This window comes from Canis aureus, chromosome 4 (genome assembly GCF_053574225.1).
Source record: "Canis aureus isolate CA01 chromosome 4, VMU_Caureus_v.1.0, whole genome shotgun sequence".
NCBI classification, from domain to species: domain Eukaryota; kingdom Metazoa; phylum Chordata; class Mammalia; order Carnivora; family Canidae; genus Canis; species Canis aureus.
Genome location: NC_135614.1, coordinates 45,234,842 through 45,255,112, shown reverse-complemented (window position 1 = coordinate 45,255,112; position 20,271 = coordinate 45,234,842). Strand labels below are relative to the sequence as shown.

General features: G+C 45.2%; 1 protein-coding gene and 1 long non-coding RNA gene across 7 annotated transcripts in view; one reads left to right on the top strand and one right to left on the bottom strand.

Annotated features, from left to right (window-relative positions):
- WWC1 (WW and C2 domain containing 1) overlaps positions 1 to 20,271 on the top strand; it is a 151,185-nt gene that overhangs the window by 19,098 nt on the left and 111,816 nt on the right. The window lies entirely within an intron of this gene.
- LOC144312675 (uncharacterized) lies at positions 13,797 to 19,561 on the bottom strand. Of its 2 annotated transcripts, none has more exons than XR_013378207.1 (3): positions 16,791 to 19,561; positions 15,940 to 16,334; positions 13,797 to 14,319 (listed from the first exon to the last, which is right to left on the bottom strand). It is a non-coding gene; the product is annotated as an uncharacterized LOC144312675 (long non-coding RNA). The 2 variants fall into 2 exon arrangements; XR_013378208.1 differs by lacking the exon at positions 13,797 to 14,319 and having other exon boundaries at positions 14,873 to 16,088; positions 16,177 to 16,334.

Genomic DNA, 20,271 nt, shown 5'->3' with positions numbered 1-20,271 from the left:
ACCTGTGGACAGCCTTTTGGCGTTAAGTGTGGACCTTGCCCTGACACATTCCTGAGATAATGCCCATCGTCATCCCATGGAACACAGTGACAGCCATCCACGTGAGTGGGGCTCCTAACACCCTCCCTGGGTTCATTTCCAGTTTGTTTGATGTTGGTATGTCTGTCTGTGTAAAATGACTAAAGAACAAATCATTAGTGAGCTGTCCAAAGTCCCCTTGGGAACATTCCAGAAAAATAAACCAATATTCCATCAAAGCCACAAATGGCTCCCCCCCCCATTCCTTCAAAGCAGAGTTTCTCAGAGTGTGGTCCATAGACCTCCTGCCTTACTACCCCAAGGAGCCCGTAAAACAGATTCCTGGGCCCCCACCTGAAATATACTGAATCAGAATCTCAGTGGGGCTCCAGGATTCTATATTTTTATTTTATTTTATTTTATTTTATTTTATTTTATTTTATTTTTATTTTTATTTTTTAAATTTTATTTTATTTATTGGAATCTACATTTTAAATATGCTACCCAGACAATTCTAATACACCTTAAACTTGAAGCCCTCTCTTCCCTGCCCCAGGAGATGCTCTCTGTGCTCTGCATGAACCCTGTGTGCGCCCTGCCTGCTGACACTCCCGCTCTGCATTGCTACACCCCGCTTAAAGGCTTCCTCTTACGGGAGCCTGCCTTGTCCCAGCTTGGGTAAAGGCCTCCCCCGCCCCCTGTGCACCATTCTCATATGCATCCACGGTGGAGCCGTGATCCTTTTCATGTCTATGTTCTCCACCCAATGGGGAAGTGTCCTGCCTGTCTCCCAGGCCCGGCACAATGTCTTGCATGGAATCAGTCCTAGCAAATGCATGGGTACCCTTGAAGGCAGCTGAGAGGCAACGGGCAAGTTGCAGAACGAAGGGTGATGAGTAGATGCCTCCTCATGAGAAGCTGCCACCCTCTGACTCCTCCCTTGGTCAGTCTGAAGTCCTGGGTCAGGTTTTCAAGCCAGAGGGTGAGCATTAGACCCAGGGAGAGCCCAGGGCTCTGAGTGGCAGGGGGCAGAGCCCAGCTGCATGGGGGTGAGGCGTCCTGGGTGGAAGCTCAGCTCTGGGTCTGCCGCTCAGGAAGCCTTCCTGATGTAGAAGAAAACACTCAAGGACAGTTTGCCAGCCCTGGCCTGACCCCGCACCCAGGGCCGCTGGAATGTGCAAGCCTCCCTCTTGTCAGACAGGAGGCATTAAAGAATAGAGCTATTGGACCGTGGAACTCCCACAGAGCCTTCCCCCAGAGTTTCTCAGCATTTGCTACCGTGATTCTCTGTGTAAGGCTCTGCACTGCTGTTTGCCAAACCGGTAACTGTTCACCCAACAGAAATCACACAGGCCCTCTTCGTCGTGTTGGTGAAGGGAGAGCTGGCTGCCTCTGTTCTAAAAATGCTGCCCATCACCTCTCTCTGAAACACGGGCCGCAGTTCCTTATCCTTCACTGGAACACCAGGAAGCCTGCTTTATGAGCCCAGGGTCCCTGCTCTGATCTTGCTTATCTGTGTGCCTCTGGTGGGCGGGAGGCCTTTTGGGGGCTGGCAGGGGAGCCACCAGAGGGAACTCTAGGTTAGCCCAGACTGTTGGTTGTGACCGCAGGGGACCTCAGTACAGGAGACGAACTGACCTCTTGATGCCTGAGGTCAGGGTAAGGGCAGTCTGCTCTCAGTCCAAAGTAGGGTCAGAACCTTCCTTGGCCCTTGGAAGAGAAAGGATTGACTGAATTATAGGGGCAGGGTGGAGTCGCTGAGAGCTCAGTGTGCAGTAGGCCCTCAGCAGAGCTTCTTGAGTTGATGAAAGGGGAGCATCCAGTTCTAGTTAATGTGGGCTATGTCACAGTCCTTCAGACATTTGCTCTAATTCCAGGGGATGGGGGCCAGGTAGTCTAAGATCGTGGGTAATTACTGAGTTTCTTTTGTGCCTTTTTTTCCACAAGCATATTATTTCTGAATCTACTCCCTTTCTTTTCTCATCTCCCCAGGTTATACTTGTTTTGCTTCTAGGAGGAAGACAGTGCTGTGCTGTCATTTGGTCAGAATTTTATATTCGGAAATAAAGTTCATAAATCTTGCTAGAAGCTGAGGAAACTTCCTGGAGGTTGTGACCACTGCCACATACCAAGGAAAGTTACATTCATTTACTGTTTCACTTGTCCTCAGTAGCTGCTGAGGCCCAGAGAGATTAGGGAATTTATCAAGATCACACAGCAAGTTGGCACAAGGGGTTGGGTTTCCATCCAGGGCTCAGGGCTTGTCACTGCCGCATTGTCTCCTGGAGGTCATTGGCTCGCGTTGATGTAACATTGCTAACACTCATTGAGTTCTCTACCACTTCTCAGAGGGTTTTGTGTATGTGTCCTGATTTGAGAATTAGTTAAGCTTTCACACTCTCCTGGGTGCAGCGACTGGAATCCAGGCGCTGGAGGAAGTTCCTGCCTCCTTCCTAGAGTCCACAGGCAGCCAGATCCCACAGGCCCTGCTCTATAGGGTGGTGAGGACAGGAGGTGTTGCCAGCGGGTGGTGGGCAGCATGGCCAGGGGGTGTGGAGGAGGTGGAGTTGTGATGACCCATGGGACGCAGGCTCCCTGTTAGCTCCCAGGCACTGCCTCCTGGGCCCTCCCCCTGCCACAACCTCCTCTTCTACTTCCCTCTTTAGCCCCTGCCCTCTTAGGATCTGTCGCTGTTTGGAAAAGTGAACACAGAGGCCTTTCCAGAAGAGTCCTGTTCTCCAGTATTCCCAGTATCCTTACTCACTGGAGGGAGGGAGGGAGGGAGGGAGAGAAACAGAGAGAGAGGGAGAGGGAGGGAGAGGAACAGGATTGTATGGGAAGGAGAGGCAAATGTATGGGAACAGTTAAGATGCAATTGCTAATGACTCTTGGAATTTGTCTCCTAAATGTCCTCCTTGCATGCAGGGACACTGCCTGCCTTTGTGAGAGGCCAGGCAACACTGAATGATGTGTTATCAATACAGTACAATAGCCCTCGACGTCATGAAGATCCCGGTGTTAGGAGGACACAGCCATGAGGAGATGGAGGGGCCTTTTTACACAGCATGATCCAGCTTTTATTGTATAACCCCTGGGCCTACTGGCCCTTTGTTCCTGTTCTCTTTGACAAAGGTTTTTTTTTTTTTTTTTTAACTTTCTGATTAGAAACCAGTAGTTTAAGCCTGCTAATCACCTCTTTTGGCTTGGCATGCAAACCAGGGAAAGGCCATAGCACTTAATCTGTTTGCAAGGGCTCTTTCGGTTCCAGAAGTTCAGAAATAGTCAGCAACCCCCCCACCCCCAACTTCAAAACATCATTCAGGGTAATTCCTACTGCAATTATAATAATAAACATTCTGAAGTGTATTACCTATTAGTTTACTTTTTAAAACATTTATTTTTGATTGGGTAAAACAGACACAAAATCTACCATGTTAACCATAGTAAGCGTCCAGTTCATGAAATTGAACACATTCACATTGCTGTGCATGGCAACCATCGTTCTTTCTGTCGTATCAGTTTGACTGCTCTGGGTACCTCATATGATGGAGTCACACGGTATTTGGTATTTGTCATCTTGTGACTGGTTTGTTTCACTTAGTGTCACGCCCTCCAGGTTCATCCATTGCTGTTGCATGCAGCAGAATTTCCTTCCTTTTTTAAGGCTGAATAATATTCCATTGTGTGTACCTGCAATATTTTGTTTATCTACTTATCCAACTCATGGACACGGGGGTTGCTTTCACCTTTGGATTATTATGAATGATGCTGCTCTGACGGGCATATGAGAGTATCTGTTCACGTCTTTGCCTTTAAATCCTTTGGCTATAACCCCAGAAGTCCAGAAGGGGAACTTCTGGATCATATGGTAATTCTACTTTTAATTTTTGGAGGAGTTGGGGTGCCTGGGTGGCTCAGCGGTTGGGCAGCTGCCTTCGGCTGAGGTTGTGATCCCAGGATCCGGGATCGAGTCCCGCATCGGGCTCCCTGCATGGAGCCTGCTTCTCCCTCTGCCTGTGTCTCTGCCTCTCTCTGTGTGTGTCTCTCATGAATAAATAAATCTTTAAAAAACATTTTTTTTTGGAGAAGTCATTGCACTTTTCTCCACCGTGGCTGCACCATTTTACATCTACGGCAGCCATGTGCAGGGTGTCCCATTTCCCACAGCCTCACCAATGCACTTGTTATTTTCTGGGTTTTTGTATAGTAGCCATCCAAATGGGTGTGAAATGGTATCTCGTGGTTTGGATTTGCATTTCCCTGCTGATAAATAAGCAGTGTTGAGTATCTACATGGATACTTTTTTAAAAACTAACTGCATCAGGACACCTGGGTGACTCATTTGGTTGTGTGCCTTTGGCTCAAGTCATGATCTCTCAGTGCTGGGATAGAGCCCTGCATTAGGCTCTCTGCTTCTCCCTCTCCTGCCCCTCCCCTCACTCGTGTGCTTGCTCTCTCTCTCTCTCTCTCTCTCTCTCTAATAAATACAATCTTTAAAAAAATTTTGGAAATAAAAAACTAACTCCTCACGTCCTTCCAATTATAGAGAGGCAGTAAAATGTATATTCAGGGAGCTGAATGCTAGAAGCCAAATGCCTGGGTTTAATGGTGGCTTCACTCCCTACTGACTGTCACCTGGGTCAGCTGCAAGACCTCTTTGTGCCTCAGTTTCTCATCTGTAAAATGGGATAACATGTAAATGGATCTCACAGGGCTCCTAGGAGGACTCCGGGAACTAACACAGCAAAGTCCCATAGAATACCTCAAGACTTGCTAGCAGTGGGCTGACTGCAGGGAGCATTACTTTCCGTGAACAGAGTCGAACCTGCTGCCTCCCATCTGCTGGGGAAAGCTTTCTTCTCTGCCTACTGTGTATCAGGTGGGGGCATTTGAGGTGAGACGGTAGCTAGAATCTGTAGGGTTTTCATACCCCAAGGGCGGGCACATCAGGAGGAAGAACCGCGGCAGCCTTCGATAGCCATCCTGAAACTTGGCAGACCCTGGCTTTGAGAGCCAGTGTTTGCAGAGCTCTGGTAACTGGGAGGGAGATGGGGACAAGGTCCAGCAATCAAGTGGAAAGAGAGCTGCTGTGGTCCCTCACCCAGTAACTTTTACAGCAAATTCTTCTGGATGAGGAATGGCTCCTGATGCCTTAAGGAAGACGGTAGCTAAGCGTTTGTGTTGCTGCCTGTGTTACTGTAGGACACTGCATCCTAAGGGTTTGCCTGACTGTCCTCATGTCTGTGCCCCCTGGGTCCCCTGAGTCTCAGCATTTGGGCCTCCATATAGTGCCCCATCTGTAGAACATTCCACCTAGTCCCAGAGAGATCAGGGTTTGCCTGTTGTTCTGATGTGAATTCCAGGCATGTCAGAAGGACCTTGGGGTAATAGCTTTCCCTTTGCTTCCCAGAGCACATCTCTGACCTGGTCCCCTCAGGGGAAGATGTCATGGGAAATTCCTCCTCATTTCTGATCCTTCCCCAAAGCCTAACCCAATTTTCTCAGCCACGCAGAGGAGCACATGCACTGAAGGGAGAGCGCCCCTCTCCTGCCTTCACCTGGTCAACTGTCTTTTCCAAGCCCATCTTGGAATATCATTTCCTCAAGAAATTATTTCCCGACTCCCCAAATGGGGCCAGGTTTGGGGTTTACATTCCCTCACAGAGCAGTATTCTTTTTCTTTAAATCAGTTGTTCAGTGATAATTAGCTAATTAGACCTCATGTCTTTTTCTGTTTAATGTCAGCCTAGGACTTTTCTAGACAGCCGTTCTCAAAGTGTGGTTCCCTGGAGGCCCCAGGGATTCTCTTAGGGCATCTGCAAAGTCAAAACTTCATAATACTAAGAAGTTATTTGCCTTTTTTTACTTTGGGTCTATCACGAGAGGACGGTGCAGTTTTCCAGAGGCTACATGATATGTGATTTTGCAACAGATTGATGCAAATGCATCTCTTAGGACTCAGCTGTCTTCTGTTAAGCTTTACATTAAAGAGTTTTGCAAAAATATAAAGTAATACGACTCTTCTAATTTTTTGGCGGGGACTTAGAAAACATCTAAGTGTAAAAAAGTTTATAAGTATATAAATTTAAAATGTTTAATTAAAAAAAGGTTAACATGCAATGCGATTACTATTGTTATTTTCAAAGAAATTAATAAGTATTTTCAAATTTTTTGTTTTGATTTCTAATATGGTAAATATTGATAGACAAACACACATGAACAAAACCCCTTAGAAGTTCTCCAGTTTTAAGATGGTGAAGGGGTCCTAAGACCAGAAAGTTTGAGAACTACTATCGTAGACAAGAGTCTATAACCTCTTTCTATAAAGAACTAGAGAGTAAACATTTCAGGTTTTGTGGACCATACCACTGTCTTAACTTTATAGCACAAAGGCAGTCAGAGGTAATATGTAAAGAAATAGGGATGGCTGTGTGCCACTGAAAACTACTTTATTTGCAAAAACAGGCAATGCATGAGTTTGGCCTGCAGGCAGTAGTTGGCCATCCCCTGCTCTAGACTACAGGCTCTGTTAGGTCAGGAACTGCATCTAACTTGTAAATTACTTTATCCCCAATACCTAGCACTTGCTCTATGTAGTAGATATTCAGTACTTTTAACAGAGTGTTTAAGCTGCTGGCAGCACAAGTCAGAAATAATAGTAGCTTAACTTCAAGAGTTAACTTTACTTCTTTATCATATTTTTTAAAAAATCACAAGACAAGCCAGTCAGGATTGGAGTGGTAGCTCCACATGGTGACCAGGTACCCAGGTTCCTTAAGCCTCTTTGCTTCACCATTCTTAGCATGTTGCTTCTATCATTATACTCACCTCACTGCCCAACAAAGCTTAAGAAGCCTCAAGAGAATAAAGCTGGTCTGTCAATGAATTAACTGCCCGTCACAACAAAATGTTTTGGATTGTTTTTGTTTTGTTTTGTTTTGTTTTAAAGCTTTATTTGAGAGAGAGAGATAGCGAGAGAGCACAAGAGGGGAGGAGAGGGAGAAGCAGGCTCCCCGCTAAGCAGGGAGTCCCATGTGGGGCTCAATCCCAGGACCCTGAGATTACGACCCAAGCTGAAGGTAGATGCTTAACCGACTGGGCCACCCAGGTGCCCCCTCAACAAAACATTTTTAAAGAAAGAAAACAAAATCCAGATTCTCAGAAGCTCAGTAGTCACCACATCGAGCATATAATAGAAAAGGTACTTAGACCTAGCAGGAAAGTTGGTAGAGACAGATCCAGAGATGGCAGAGATGATGGAATTAGCAGAAAAAATGACTGTAAAGTAAGTATTATAGATATGTTTAAGGATTCAAAGGAAAAGAAACTAGTAGAGAAATGGAACCAAATAAAATTCTAGATGAAAACTATAGTACCTGCAGCGAAAAATCTGCTAGATGGATCTAACATTAGATTGGATGTTGTAGGAAAAGAAGAGGACACTGAACTTAAAGTTGGGGCTATAGAAACTATCCAAACTAGGCACAGAGAGAAGAAAAGCTGGGGAAGAACAAGTCAGAACCTCAGTGATCTGTGGGACATTCTATAGTCTAACAAGTGTGTATTTGGGTTCTCAAAAGGAGAGAGAAATTGAGAAAGAAAATATATTTGAAGACATAATGACTGAAAAGTTCCATAGTTGATGGAAAATATCAACCCACAGATCCAAGAAATTCAACAAACCCCACACAGGAGGAGAATCATGTGGACAATCCTGCCCAGACACATTCATAATCATATTGCTGAAAACTGAAGTCAAAGAGAAAAACCTTAAAATCAGGCAATGAATAAATACATATGATGTACGGGAGAACAATGAGCCTTATTACTGTCTTCTCATCAGAAACAGAGCCCCAAAATAATTGCATTATATATTTAAGATGCTAAGCCAGGGGTTTAGGGGACTGTCAGTCTACAATCCTCTATCCAACAACAAAAATCCTTTAATGATGAGGGTAAAAACCAAGATATTTTCAGATAAAAGCTGAGAGAAATTCTTACCAGCAGACTTACACAAAAAGCAATGTCAAAAGAAATTCTTCAGGCTGAAAGAAAATGCTATCAGATGGAAACTTGGATCTCCATGAGAGATTAAGAGCCCCCGAAATATAAAAGACTTTAAAATTTTTCTTGATTTCTTTAAAAGATAATTGTTTAAAGCTAACATAATAGTGTATTGTGGATGATTTCTTTAGGAAAAAGGAATCAAACAGATGAGACAAATACACAATTGGCAAGTTCGTAGACTTGAATCCAGCCGTATTAATAATTTATTAAAAGTAAAGGGATTTAGGGACACCTGGGTGGCTCACAGTATTGAGCTGCCTTCGTCTCAGGGCGGGATCCCAGGATCTGGGATCGAGTCCCTCATTAGGCTCCCTTTGAGGAGCCTGCTTCTCCCTCTGCCTGTGTGTCTCTCATGAATAAATAAATGAATCTTAAAAAAAAAAAAAAGTAAAGGGGATTAAACACTCTAGTTAAAAGGTACTGTCAGGTTGGGGGTGGGGGGAACAAGTGTTTAAACTACCAACAAAAGATTCCCTTTAAATATAAATATACAGTTAGGCAAAAAGTAAAAGGATGAGAAAGGGTGGGGAGATACCAATCAAAAGACAACTGGAATGGCTATAATGACAAAATACAAAGTATTCCAGAAACAGGAGTATACCAGGTACAGAGACAGAGCTTTTGTTATAATGGGTCAGTTCCTCAAAAAGACATAATAATCCTGAGCGTGTACACACCTAATAGCTGAGTTCAAAATACATGAGGAAGGGATCCAGGAGAGCCGGTTTTCCAGCTTTTTGCAAGGGGAAGGATTGATGGAGACATTTCCTCATTCTTGGCCTGATCTTCTTTGAGTCAGTGAGGAGGACAGAGGTGGGCAGAAGGAAGCTGAAGTCGGCGGCCTCCTTCTGCGCTCAGCGTTGTGACCACTTGTGTCCCTCCTTGCCTCTCAGAAGGCAGGCTCTAGGGCTCTCTGACAAGAGCCCTTCCATACAGTTCCCACAGGGCACTTCACCTCTTCTGACCACAGAAGAGGTGAAGCATTTTCTGGCACCTGGCAATCTCACGTGAAGTGCCAGACAGGATTTAGGGTTATGGCTCCTGAGGTTTGGAAAGGGCTGAGGTCTTGGAGTGATGGGTATGGTCAGTGTTGGTCACTGGGAACTCCAGGTGTCTCAGGACACAGAATAAGGTAGTAGTGTCCACCCTAAGGCTGACGCCTGCCATTCAGATACTAAAAGGGGCTGAGTCAGCATCCAGTGGGACAGGAGGAAGGCGTTAGGGGAATTTTTGAGCAATAACAAAAAGTTGCCTGGAAGAGAAGGAGGAGGTTCTCAGATGGGGTGTGCCTGGTTGGCAAAGAACTGCATTGTTTTCATGCTGTCCCATTTTCTGACAATCCAGCAATGATTGCTTGCTTGCTTCCCAGACTTTTAAAAAAATTCTGGTAAAATTCACATAACAAAATATACAATCTTAAGCATTTTTAAGTGTCCACTTCTTGGTGTTAAGCACATTCACATTGCTGTGCAACCATCACTGCCCTCCATCTCCAGAATTCTTTTCATCTTGCAAAACCAGAACTCTGTCCTCATGCAGTGCTCACCTCTCCCTCAGCCCCTGGCAACTACCATTCTACTCTCTATAAATTTAACTACCTTAGGTATTTTTTTAAAGATTTTATTTATTCATGAGAGACACACAGAGTGAGGCAGAGACATAGGTGGGGGGAGAAGCAGGCTCCCTGTGGGGAGTCCAATGCAGGACTCGATCCCAGGACCCCTGGGATCATGACCTGAGCTGAAGGTAGATGCTCAACCACTGAGCCACTCAGGTTCCCCTACTTTAGGTATTTCACATTAAGTGGAACCATAAAGTATTTGTCTTTCTGTGACTGGCTTATTTCAGGTAGCATGATGTCCTCTGGGTTCATCCATCTTGTAGCTTTTGTCAGCACGTCCTTTTTAAAGGCAGAATAATATCCTATTGTATGTACACACTACCTGTTGTTTTTCTGTTTATCTATTGATGGACACTGGGGTTACATCCACCTTTCAGCTATTGTGAATAATGCTGCAGTGAACGCGAGGGTGTAGCAGTGATTCCTTGCTGTTTTGTTTTGTTTAAAGGTTTTGAGGTGAATGTGGGGATAGAAATTAGTGGTTCAGGACGCTGGCATGACAGCCTCATTTCACACTTGAGACCTAGAACAAAAATACACATCTGGGAGAGTTTGTCCTTGTAAGTTTGCATTTTTGAGGGGACAGCTGAGATTATTCTATAGGTGAGGTCTTTTAAAGTCTGCCCCACCCCTCTGCCAATCCTTTGTCCTTTGTGGTCCTCATGGCCTCCGTCTGAGTGAAAGTGTCATTTTTTAGCATTGGCTATTGTAACAGCCCCTGGGTAAGAGGGTAGCCAGACTCCCAAGAAAATTTTCCAGCAACTCACATTGCAACTCCTCTTGGAATTTTTTTTCTTCCATAGGACTTTCCAGAGTAAATTGCTCTTCTTCTCGGAAGCTTCTCATGTTTCTCCAATGCCCATAGAAAACCCCAAAATTTCTGAGCATGATTCAGGGCCCCACTAGCCTTCCTAGGTCCTCCCCCCTCTCCTTCCCTACATTCCTTCATTTAACTGATTGGTTCATTTGTTCACCCTGTGTCCTATATTTTCGTGTTTGTTTCTGACATGCATGTCTAATACTCATTCAAATGGTGTGTTAAAGGGCCCCCCAGCACATAGGAAATGCTTAGAATGTTTATGATTAAGAGAGTTTTACCTTCTGGGGTTCCTTAGCTCTCCACTGACAACCTTGGGAGGTAAATCCTTTCATAGGATTGTCCCAATTGACAATTTGGGAAATGGAGCTTTGGAAGTGTGGAGAAATACGTTTGTTACTGGTCCTTGGATCAAATTCAGAATCAGAACCAGGGCATTCCTCTGAGTGAGATCGTGGCTTTCTAAGACCCTCTGAAGCTGGAGGCAGCAAGAATAAATGCTCTCAGGGCCTCTGGATGTGTCTTACTCTCCAAGTAAAGGTGAGGCCTTGCTGGGGCAGACTTTGATTGAAGAACCATGAAAGGCCAGTGCTTGTAGATGTTCACCTAACAAAAACCCAAGTGTAAAATGATGTAGTGTAACATAAAGTTGGCTACTTTCCCAACTCTGGAAGGATATATAATAATACTATAAACTCATGTTGGAAGGAGCATTCTTCTTGATAGGGAACCCAGGAGCAAGGAAAAAGCCTTACAGAAATCTGTCACGTTCATGCTGACAAACTTCTGAACACTTGGCTGGATCATCCAGGAGGTTGAAGCAAGTGGGTGGATGTGGACTCCTTCCTCCAATGTGCAACCCACTGAAAACCTGAGGCTAGGGACAGAACTGGGATCACAAACACCTGCAGAGGGTGGAAGGCCTTGCTCAGGTCACTCGGCTAAGAAAAGCTGAGCTGGGCCTCCCACAGTTGAGGAGTCCACGTTCATTGCTTCTTCTGACCTATCATGCAGCCAGTTTTTATGCACATCTTCCATTTGAAGGCTGCGTTGTGCAATGGAAAGAGTGTAGGCTTAGGCACCATTTGCAACTGTGGCCAAGTTAGCTCAGCCTCAGCAATCCCATTCTCATGGTATAGATAAGAACACTTGCTTCCCTGGGCTGCACTGAAGACCAGCGAGCTAACTGGGTAAAGCAGCCAACAGGTGCCTAGGACAAAGTCAGTTATTAATGGTGCTGTTTCCTGGTGAGTCCTTGCTTCATCTACTCTTCCTCCACTTGGCCGTGCACACAACCACTGCCTGGGATTTGCCCCATGTGCTCAGGATTCTTGTTTGATTGCACTGTAGGTGTTATCACTAAAGAAATAGAAAGTTCTGATTGGATGCAAACATCATACAAGTGCAATCATCCTTTCCCTTCTGATTCTAGCATTTCCATTGGCCTTGCCAGCAGTCTTGGGGTAGGGATGTGGAATTGTTTCCTTTCCTTTCCCCTAAAGGTATCTGCATGACCTCAATGTCTGGTGATTCTTTGCTGAGGCATCTGGGACTTACTTGGTCAGCTTAGCCAACATCTACCCCAGGCTGGCTGTGCCCACCTCTCCCCACCTCCAGTAAAACAGACAAGCCTCATTGAGAAAATCAGCTTTGTCTGAAGTGAACAGGTGGGCCTCAGGATCTTTGCCACTTGTGAAGTTGGCCTTGCCCTTTGTCTCCCCCTCTCCAGGGTACCTTTTTCTACCTCCCTGGCAATATCTCAGGAAGAAAGTTCTACCCTAGAGTTTCCAGGAAGCCACTTGATTGCATTATTGACTGATAACCTCATTTACCCTGGAGCAGAGAGACCTGTAGCTTGGAATTATACTTAGGATAACGTATGCTGGCGTCAATGCCCAAGTGAAAAATTGAGAAGGCCTGATTACTGCCAAGCCCGAGTCAGACATCATTTAGAAGGCTTTGAGGTTTCTTATTTTATAGATTTAAAAAGCGCTCCTTCTTCTTTTGTGACCTAACTTCAAAGAACTCATTCCAGGTCACACTTCCTTTTGGTAAATCTTAACCAGTGTAAATGTTTACTTTTGTGTTGTAAATCCTAGGAGGTAGAGGGAGGAGGAATTTTAGAAGCAGGTGTTCTGCCAGCAAAAGTTAAAACTTAATCTGCTGTTTGGGGTGTTTTGGGGAGAGGGATGGCTGGGGAGGGGAGCATTTATAATCAACGAGCCATGCTAATGAACCTGGAATCAGTAGACTGCCTTTTTGCCACATTGTATGAATTCCTGGACTGTGCCCCTGGCCCACTGGACAGGAGGAGAGCTTAGGAAGACCTGCCTTGCTTCCACCCCTTTGGGTGCAGGGGTGGGTGTCAGTGAATGAGTGGAAGGAACAGGGCAAAACAATAATTAAAAGGATAGAAAGCTAAACAAAGAGGAGAGTAAAATGATATAAAGCGATATTCATCAAAAACTATGGCTTTAGTTCAAAATGTAAGTTCCTCACATGATTACTGAGAGAAGTCTCCACTCCCCTGCCACCACCCCTGCCCCCAGCCTGGGTCCCCTTCACCGCATCCATGGACATAGTTCATTGAACTGGAAGGTCTTTGGGATTGGCCTGGGACCTGCACTTGCCACAAAAAAAAAGACTTCTGAGCTTCAGTTTGCTGCCTAAGAAACACCCCTTTGGAAGAAACCCTTGAAAAACTGAGCAATTCTGTGGAAGGAGGCTACTTAGGTGTTGTGTAATGAGCAAAAGCATTCTTCTCCAAGACTCAGTTTTCCTATCAATAAAATGGAGCTAACAATAGGTACCTTCAGAATTGTGAGAATGACTTGGGATTGTGTGTGCTCAGTATAGTGTTCAGTAACCATTATTGTTACTCCCACCCTTACAAAGCCCACCATATGTGTATATGAAATGTGCTGGAGGGGGGTGATTTGGTGGAAGGGAATTCTGGGATAATGAAACTAAGACTTTTCTCCACCTCCACAGGCACTCATGCCCCTTTGCCTTGCTCTTTCCTCTCTTTATCTAGAAACAGGTAGGGCTGGCAGGGCAGAAGAAAGGGACATAGAGCATAGGAGCAGCATACAGTGAGAGTGTCTCAGACTGTGGGCAGGCAGTGGCCCGGTTTAGGGGATACAGGGCTCTGCAGAGTAAGAAGAGGAAGATAGAGAAAAAGATGGGCCCTCTTCACCATCCTCCCCCCTAAAGCTGCTGAATCTTCTGATGCATCCGGAATCCTCTACAACCAATCCCTTCCTGCCTCCCCAGAGTCCCAAACTGACCACAAGACAGTCACTTGTGGGTGATTCACACAGCCCTTCCCAAGTTTGGGATCACCAGGCTGCCCCCCTCCCACACTGGGGTCTTGCTTCAGACTGCAGCTTTGCTACTTCCTCATGGAACCTTGAGTGTGAGAGCAGCAAAACCAGAAAACAGCCTGACTCTCATGCTGGGAGCTGCATAGGTAAGTTAAGGGACATCCATGTAGTAGAGTGCCATGTAGATAATTAACGAGCATGAGATACAGCTACAGGTGCTGATAGGGAAAGAATTCCAAGATGCATGATTAAGCAAATAACAAGATGCAGAGTAGTATATTTTATGTTAAAAGAAATGGAATCAGGGACGCCTGGGTGGTTCTGTTGGTTGAGCGTCTGCCGTTGGCTCAGGTCATGATCCTGGGGTCCTGGGGTCGAGTCCCCGCATCAGGCTCCCCTCGAGGAGCCTGCTTCTCCCTCTGCCTATGTCTCTGCCTCTCTCTCTGTGTCTCTCATGAATAAATAAATAATACCTTTAAAAAAAAGAAATGGGTTAAAAATACTTATACAACCATAAATATAGTGTTTTAGAGGGGATTGAAGGAATTCTCTATTCCATGGAACATTTGGCCCACGCAGGATTAAAATAGCTGCTGGTCCAGGACCACCCTTGGAGAATCACTACTTTAAAACTACTTTGTGAAAAAAATAAATAAATAAATAAAACTACTTTGTGTTAATACTTTGTGTTAATACCTATTCCACTTAACTCAGTTACCTGCCTGGATCATGTTGTGACTTGAGTTTGCAACCCCAAGTCAACTGAGAGTCAGATGAGGGAGATTATGTATGCATTGTAGTAGAATTTATCAGTTTTAAGATTAACTTGTGTTTTTTTGTTTTGTTTTGTTTTTTTGTGTGTTAACATCTTCAAATTGGGGACGCATCTCAGGAATGCTTTTGGCCATGGTCCTTGCCCACACATGCACAAACTCTGGTGTTCCTGCTAGTGCAAGTGGTGCTGTGGTCCTGCTGAGTTTTAGCTACAAACCACTTAAGAACAACTGTGGACAGACCGTTGTTCTTTTATTAAAAAACCTTTCTTTGGTACCTTCTGGTAAAATCAGGAACATAGCAGAATCAGAACTCAAAGTAATTTTCAGTAGCTTGGAAGAAAATCACAGAGACGTTATCAGCGCTAATGCTGTCTCAGCGCCCAGTGGTACAAAGAGTGGCACCGTGAGAGACACACAGGTGTTAATGACTCAGCACTGAGAAAAGGATCCATCTTATCAATAACTAGCTAGTTTATTTTGCTTTTATTTTTCTTTTCATATATGGAAAATAGAGCTGTTTAATGAAGTGCATATCTAAATAAGTCCAAATGAGCTTTTTCAATATATATAAAGGAAATATTCTAAGGTAAAGAAAGCACTGGGCCATAGTTTATTGGTAGTGTCAAAGACTGTTGTAATTGAGGCTTGCTTTCTTAGCTCTGTGGAGTAGAGTGTGTATGATCAGCCTACACGTATATATTCACGTGTGTGTGCATGCTAGGTACGTGCACATTCTGGTAGGTTTATGAAAATATTTCTGGGAACTCCTGGGTGGCTTAGTCAGTTTAGTGCCTTTGACTTAGGTCATGATCCCAGGGTCCTGGGATAAGAGCTCCCTGCTCAGTGGGGACCCTGCTGCTTCTTCCTTTGCCCCTCCCCACCTCATGCTCCTGCGCTCTCTCTCTCTCTCTCTCTCTCTTTCTGAGAGAAACAAATGTTGTTGTTGTTGTTGTTGTTTTTTAAGGAAAATATTTCTGGAAGGACACACAGGAAATCTCCACTTCCATGTTCCTTTAGGGGCTTGCGTCTCTGGGTGAGGAGGGAAAAGTTTTTGTTGCCTGTGTTTATGGACTTTTGTGTTTTTTTATTTTTCATTATATTTTCTCCAATTTTTTTCTTTAAAAAAGGAGGAGAAATCTTTAGAGTCTCAACCATATCTTGGGCCTCCTGACTTCCAGATCTTGGAGTGGGGGAACCCAGATGTGGGGTAGCCAGGTCTGGTTATCCTTCTCATCAGGCTGAAAGCCAGCTAGTACTTCCATGTTCACAAGACCAAGAACTCCATGAGGCTCATGAGTGTTCAGAGAAACTACTCACTAGCAAATTAACTATGTTCTTGTCCCCTTCTTTCCCTGTCTCTCTTCTTTCCTCAAATGTTTTTTGAGCATGTCTCCTGTGTATAATGTTAAACATCTATAGACTCCCTTCTAGAAATGGAGAAGGTGCTCATTTTGCAACAGAGGTGCCTGAAAAATGCATATGTCATTACAATCCTTGATCATCTCTTCAGAGCTTTTAAGTCTGATAATGTGGTCTTGGTGATGTGAGCCTCACCATGGGAGGGTGGCTCTCCTTCCTGCAGTGATCTTGATGCAAGACCAGATGTTTTATCAGGTTCCTAATGATGATAGGCAGCACCTCTGTGATCTTTGCAACATGGAGAGACTACTCTGGAGCAACGTCGGTCCAGAAACAGCTCGGTACTGGTGTGGCTGCCAGGGTTTTCCAGAAGGAGGCAAACATTTGGAAAGAAGACAAGTCAAGCTCTACCTGCATCAGCTGTCTGTGTCCCTACCCCACCCCATCAGTCCAAGTTCATCATTTTGGGGACTTGGACATGCTACTAAAATTCTCACTGTGTCCTTTCTTTTTATCTTACCCTCCCTTCCCACTCCATTCTCCAAGACGATCTTATTATAGAGTTCTTGTGCATTCTGATACACGCCATCCCCTTGCATGAAACATTTTGATGCTCTAACATGACCCATAGAGCACTCACCTAAGTCTAACCCTGATTTTGCTTCTCCAACCCCATCCTGTCCCCCACCCTCCATTCCATATTCTGTCAGTAAGTCTGCAGAGGCATTACAGAGCCTTTGCAGAGGCATTACAGTCCCTCCACCAGGAATGTTCTTTCCTTCTCTCTTTACCTGTTTACAACTACTCACCCTTCAGTCCTGAGCTCAGTCCTCACTTACTCCAGGAAGCCTCCTCTAACATTGCTGAGTAGGTCAGACCGCCTGTATACAATCTCATGCCACTGTATGCGGCCACTTCATAGAACTCGCAGTATTTCTGGCTGGCTCCTCACTGCACTGCAAGTTCCCCCGGAGCAGGGACTTGGGCTGTTTTCCTATAAAACCGTACCCCCAGGGCCTGGCTCCAGTAAGCTCTGAACGTATATGCTGCACAAATGAATGAACGGATGACCCTCCTGCCAAGGCAGTGATGCTTCTCCCAAGAACCTGTGGCGGGCCCTGCCCCCAGCAGGATGTGGCTGAGGAGGCTGATTGGTGGGATGGAATGCGACAGGTCCCTCTGGTATCCTGGATACCAGAGAGGGTGGGAATGTAAACTGGGCCCAGAGGCTGCATTCTTGAAATTTCACTTCAGCCCAGGAGGAGCCTGCAGGGAAGGGAACCTGACCTTGAAGTTCTTGCCTTTATTTTTTACCCCCTTCTCAAAAAAAAGATAAAAAGTGCAGTCATGCAATACATTCTTTCTGAAGGAGCTGTGAGGTGGGGGCTTCTAAGTCACGCTACACTCATCACCCAGACCTGCTTCTTGCTGGTGCGAGTGCACCTCCCAAGCGTCCTTGGCATTGCATGCCCTGGAGGAGGGGAGGTCTCTGGTCCATGCACCCTGGGTGCTTACAGGAACATCTCTGCAGCAGTTCCCCAAACAAGGTGCCACAGAAGTTGGAAAGAAGCAGGTGCTTGTGGAGCATCTGTTAGGTCCCATGCAACGTGGTAAGCACTTTGCATGCTTCATCTGGTCTGGGCCTCCCAACACACCTGGAAGCAAGGAAGCAAGCCACTTAAGCAGATGAAGAATTAGAGCTTGGGAATTGAAATGACCTGCCCACAGTCACACAGCTGGGCAAGGAAGTGCCAGGATTTGAACATAGATCTGTCTCGTGGCTTCCCAGCCCCTGTTATGACCACTGTGCCATCTCCAGGTTGCCCTGACAACCAGCACCTGAACACTCAGAGTCTTCCTGCCACTTCATTAGTTCTTTTGTTTACAAAACTTGATAAGGGAGATGTGATGACTCTCATTTCTCAAATTACTAAACTGAGGCTGAGAGAACTTCGTTAAATGCCAGAACCAGGATTCAAACACAGTTTTATCCACCTGCAGAGTCCATGCTTTCCTTTACTCTCAACAGACAGGGGAGAGTCTGTGTGGCTTAGAGCAAATCACTTTTCTCTCCTCGTCGGTAAAGTGAGGACAGTGGACAATATTAGGGGTTTTCAAACTTTTTTTTTTTTTTTTTTTTTTTTGTGGAAAGGAGCCATTTCAAGTGAAATCCTACATTGTACCTGGCGGGTGAAGCCCTCCCTTTGCTTCCCAGTGTCACTAGCCTGCCTGGATATGGAGGCCTCCTATATCTCATGTATTCTCAGAGCTTAGTTTGAGAACCTCAGCAGTAGATGACTTTCAGAGGCCTTTCCAGTGTGATCTGCCATCTTTGCTTCTGTAATTTGGGATTTAGCAGAAGAGCCAGGGCATATTCTTATTTTTAAAAGCAATACCTTCTGGTTTAAAATCTCCTTGGGACTCCAAGCCAAAGGGATTGAGCCTATATCCCAAATACCCCTCCTGTATGTTTAGAAACTGGCTTAACTATATAGAGGGTAAAGTTCATTGAATGGTTGGTGTTCTGACTTGCTAAGAAATCCATGTAAATTTGTTATTGCAAGGAGTTAAGCTGAGTGGGCTCAGATCCCTGCACCTTCACCTCACAGCTTGTGCCCATAGGCAAGCTACCTAACCTGTCCTAACTAACCCACTTTAGTGTCTTTGGTGTGTCAAGGAGGTGATGATGCCCAGGCTCTAGTGTTAAACTAGATGGTGTACGTGCTCTACAAATATCAGCCATTGTTAATAATCTTGATTGCAAAGAATGTGTTATTTCTAATCACTAGGACCATAGTTAGAAATTGGTACTGAGCTGGGAGATTTTGGGTTATATAAAGATGATGGTGACATTCTAAGAAAAGGGAACATCACCTTGTACTCCCCTTACCAGCTGCCCAACCATCTATACCAATTGATGGAGCAAAATTATTGGGATCCTGCAGACACAGGGATTGTAGATGTCCTCTCCCCTTCCACTCTTATTTGTGGTGGTGAACAGCTCTGCTGGTGTTCAGAAGCCCCACTTTCAAACTATATGCGGCACTTATGGATGAATTCTCTTTTCTTTTCTTTTGACTTACTCAATCTTTCAACAGATATATCAGTGGTTTAATTGGGGAAGATTTTGACACCTCCTCCCCCATCCGCCTCCAGCCCAGGGAACATTTGGCAATGTCCGGAGACATTTTTGTTGTCATAACTGGAGGAGGGGGTGCATCTAATGGTTAGAGATGAGAGATGTGACTAAACATCCCACAATGCATAGTACGGTTCCCCTGCAGCAAAGAATTATCTGGCCCAAAAATGTCAGCAAGGGCTCATGGTGAAGGCCAACATGGAGAAGCCCTGAAAACCATGTTAAACACGTACCATGCAGGCCTGGTGATGAACAAGACAGACATAGTCCCCTGCTTGTGTGGATCTTGTAAACCAGTTTCTGTTGCAGGGGTTATAGGGAACAGAGATGACTAAACAAAGAAACTAACATAAAATTTCCACTTGTCTTAATTTCCATGAGCAAAATAAAATGGTGCCTTGATGGAGAATAGGCAAGGGGGACCTAATTAAGATGACTCAGTCAGATAAGACCTCTTTGGGAAGGTGACAGTTAAACCAGGATCTGAAAGCCCAGGAGCTAGTCATGCAGAGAGAGGAGGAGAGCATTCCTGGCATGGGTCAGAATGTGCTGGGTGGCTGGAGTAGAGTGAGCCTTGGAAAAAAATCATCGGAGCTGGAGGAGACTGGAGAGCCAGACTTGAGGGGCCTTTCAGCTTGGGCAAGAGCATGGGCTTTGTTCTAAACACAGTGAGAAGCCACTGGAAAGTCTTTAACAGGGATATGATAGGATCACGTTTATTTTTTAAAAAAGGTTTTAAAACTGAATTGGATGGACTCTGTCCTGTGTTAAAAACGTTGAGAGGTACTGAGGAAACCAGCCCCGGCCATCATAAGGACCAAGAGCTCCACAGAGAACACACAGAGTAACGTGAAGGAAGGGGCTCTCAGAGAGGAGAAGCAGAGTCATACCAGCTGGGCTCCTGAAGAACTGAGGAAGGGGAGTGGGGGGGAGGAGTGAGGAGGGAGGGAGCTGCCCCTCAGCCAGTTGCCTAGAAGGGGAGAATGCCAGCTGACAGATTGTAGGGCCTGTCGGGGGCACTCTCATTTGATGTGAAGGAGAATGTTGTCTATTTTTGCCAAGTGGTTCCCACTTTAAGTCCAGGGGCCCTGGGTTTGGGGAATATTGTTCTCTCTGAGTGTGATGGTTTGGTGTGTGGGTTTTGCCAGTTC